The sequence below is a fragment of the Halichoeres trimaculatus genome, unplaced genomic scaffold (assembly GCF_033239565.1).
Source record: "Halichoeres trimaculatus isolate MK-OKI-2021-1 unplaced genomic scaffold, fHalTri1.1 fHalTri1_scaffold_2, whole genome shotgun sequence".
In the NCBI taxonomy this organism is placed as follows: domain Eukaryota; kingdom Metazoa; phylum Chordata; class Actinopteri; order Labriformes; family Labridae; genus Halichoeres; species Halichoeres trimaculatus.
The window spans coordinates 1,912,501-1,915,994 of NW_027437180.1; the positions used below are offsets into that span (position 1 = coordinate 1,912,501).

At 44.3% G+C, this 3,494-nt stretch overlaps 1 protein-coding gene across 8 annotated transcripts in view; it reads right to left on the reverse strand.

Moving 5' to 3' along the window:
* tenm3 (teneurin transmembrane protein 3) overlaps positions 1-3,018 on the reverse strand; it is a 498,200-nt gene extending 495,182 nt beyond the window's left edge. For 5 of the 8 annotated variants that reach the window (XM_074698047.1, XM_074698038.1, XM_074698029.1 and 2 more), the window contains exon 1: positions 2,278-3,017. The gene's annotated coding sequence lies outside the window, so the exon portion shown is untranslated. Of the gene's footprint in view, positions 1-2,277 lie in introns of all 8 variants that reach the window. The other 3 variants (XM_074697994.1, XM_074698004.1, XM_074697986.1) reach the window with 1 other exon arrangement.
* Between the last annotated feature and the right edge of the window lie 476 nt (positions 3,019-3,494).

The following is a 3,494-nucleotide window of genomic DNA, read 5'->3' on the forward strand; positions in this document are numbered from 1 at the left end:
CAGGTGATAATTTCTGACGATTTTAAATTAAGTTTTTATGATTTAAAATGTGGGTTTCTTCGATCAGAGAGACAGAAGTGATGAGTTTCTTACACTTTTTGATGATTTTATGGACAAATAAATTGTTGGATTCATTTAAATGATACAGAACCATAGCACTGCACTGCAAAAACTGAAATTTTATCAAGTCTTTTTGTCTTATTTTCAGTAGAATTTTTTTTCCCTTAATATGAGCCACATCCACCTGCTCAGTCCAGAAAAATGTTTTGTTTAAAGTTCTTTAAAGACGACAATGAGTAAAGAAAATATCTGTGGCTCATATCGTGTATGATGAAACATTTTGTACTTAAAAAACAACAACAACAACAACAATTAATTAGATTTGAGTTTTTTTGCTGTGTAGGAGGAAGGAGAGTAAACTTGAAGTATTTTAGGTTTAAACATCATCCTCTGGACTGATGGGCCACATCAGATGTCGCCACAACCCAATGAAATCATGACGCAACCAAGATGCTCCATTTTCAGTCTTTGGATAAGTGACAGCTGCGGAGCATCAGATATGAAGATTTTATGTTTGTTTTTTAATAGTAAGAGTCCTTTTTCCTTCAAGTTACTGCAAACACCTTCACTTTTACACCACCTCACAAGTCCTGGACACAGATGCTGCAATTTCTCTCAATTTTTGCAAAGTTATGTCAAGGGAATTTCATTTGAATGTTAGATCTACTTATTTTGAAGCAGTTTAGACAAACTTGGCAAAAAAGTAAAAATCTCTTTTGGTACCTGTGACAGAGGAAAGGCGAAAAACCAAGGACACGAGCTTTCTGTTGCAGAACAAGACAGGACGAGATAAAATATCAAACACTTTGAGGAATGCGAGGTCGAAGCAGTGGGTGCATCCACACGTTTAGTCAGAGAGAAAAAAAAAACACAAAAGAGAGGAAATGTCTTCAGAAATCTGCTCACAAAAAAGACAAAGTGGAGATACAAAGGCAAGTGCAGATAATTCTGAAGCTACACTTCCAAAAAAAAAAGCTGAAAGAACTGCAAAGCGAGAGTACACTCACACACTCACACACACTTTCCTTACAGTGGGAAGAAAAATGTCCTTGAGTGAGGTTTAGTAACAGAGTTGTCGCTCAGGTGGTGAGTTGGTTTCCATCAGTCCTGTTCAGAGAGGGGGACTGATCTGTGATCAATAACAAGTCAAATCATTACAACTAAGTCTCAGAGTGTTTCAGGGAAACTCTTTCAGCCTCTTCCTCTGAATACCAGCACTGTTTAACTCATTAGTCACTGCCTTAAAAGACACTACAGATGTCAGAGTTATTCTTAAATACAAATCTACACTTTCACAAACAGCAGCTGGAAGGTCAAATAACCAGGATGGCATTATTAGAAAATCAAATGCTTCAAAACTCAGAAATAGAGCTCCTGTGCACAGCATCTCCATGAGTTTTCCTGCTTTTTTTTCTTCTACCAAAAAAAAAAAAAAAAAAAAAATCCCTCCTTTCACCTGACCTGCACACGCTCCTTTTATAAACACGTGAAAAAAAGACACGCACAGGAAAACAGCTGTCCTCATGTGCCCACAATTCCGCTAAAATCTGCCTCTTTATGTCTGCTAATGCGCAAAATGTAACACGTTGTGTGTGTGTGTGTGTGTGTGTGTGTGTGTGTGTGTGTGTGTGTGTGTGTGTGTGTGTGTGTGTGTAGTTTCCATACAGTAAACGTCAAGCGCGTGAAGCTACGCCATATTTTTCATTCAGAAAAACGGAGGATTTAACCATCACTGCCCCGAAATGAAGACATTAATGTGTGTTTGATCGGAGTCTTTAGTCTTTTCTCAGCGCTCTGCGGACACATGGATGACAAGCGCTGCACCATTTTAAATAACACCAACTTTAGGAGAGGAGCTCTGTGTCGCTCTGTCCGTGTTGATGACCAGCTGTAGGGTTAATAACAGAGAGCCAATTAGAAAAAGTTCCGAATGGGACCAACACGTGGTGTTAGTTGTTTTTTTTTTTTTTGGTCCGTAAATGGACGCGGAGGATTTCTGTGGATGCTCTGGAAACGCGTCTCGCTTCGTGTGACGCGTATCGATAATTTGGAAAGCAGCGATGACCTGACACTTCCAGCGGACACAGAGACATCTGTGGTGGAAGAGAAAGCGGGTTATTCCAGGAAAGCTGCTAGGACAGGCTCCTAAATCTAACCCCCTCTCTGTCTCTACCCACCCTTTGTCTCCCTGTGTGCAGTGTGCCTGCTCTGTCTTACCTGTCCGTCCCGGTGCGCGGATCCGACTCTCCAGATGTCTTGTTGTTTTCAATCACTTTTTCTTTCCCACAAACAAACTCCCACTTCTCAAGAATGTCCGGTTCAGTCTTGGTGTAAATTTGTGAGAAATAAAACAAAGCGCACGCGGAGCAAGGAGTAGCCCGCGCCGTCTCTCCTTTACTTTACTTTCTGATCGCTTTGTTGAGCTGGAGTGGAGTCCGCAAAAAAAAAAAAAAAAAACAAGCAGTGTGATTCCCTCCTTTGACCACGAAGTGAGAAATTTTTTTTAAAGGTGTGTATGAAAAGAAAAGCTGAAATATATGTCCAAAGCAGCTCGGTGCGCGCGGCTGTCAGAGCAGCGCACACGTGAAATGAACCGTCAGTGATGAAGATGAACCGCTCGGCTGTCTCTCCTCCTGAGCAGGGGAACTACACACAAACTGGCGGAGTTCATTAAACGAAAAGGACGTTCGCTCCGAAGCGTCGTAAACCTCCCGCTCCGCAGGTGAAGCACCTTCTCCCCTTTGCTCTCTGCGCTCTGCCCGCGCAGTCCCGGCCGCCCGGCGCACGCGGGGGAAGCAGCCTCTGCAGCACCGAAACGTGAAGATGGAGAGAGGAGAAGGAAGGAGTGAGAGAAGGAGGAGGAGGAGCGCACTCCGCTGAAACAGAGAGCCGAGAGCGTCCTGTGTTCGTGCTGCCCTCTGCGAGTGTGAGCCAGCTCATCTCCTCCCGGTAAAAGATGATGATACGCCAAGCGAGGCAGAAACGGAATGCTGGGGATCCCCTGCTGCGTCCAATCCTGACGTCTCTACCGGTGTGCCGGCCTGCGCGTGTGCGCAACAGCGGTTGAGTGTGTGTACGTGAGTGTGTGAGGAAGTGTGTGTATGTGCGAACTCAACAAGAAGGATCGGTGCGGGTGGCTGTTGTGATGTGGAGGAGGGGTCAGCCGTGACTTTGAACTGTGTGCCCTGACTGTGACAGGTGACCGTGGAGACCGAGAGCAGCGCGAGCGCATAGTAAGACATCCGGTTAATGAGGTGTGTGTGTGTGTGTGTGTGTGTGTGTGTGTGTGTGTGTGTGTGTGTGTGTGTGTGTGTGTGTGTGTGTGCGCGTCCATCCGATTTTATTCTGTCAGGGTACTGAAGAGCCAATAAATAAATAAATAAATAGACTTTGAATCACCAGGAAATAACAGCGCCGACTCACCCAATATTATT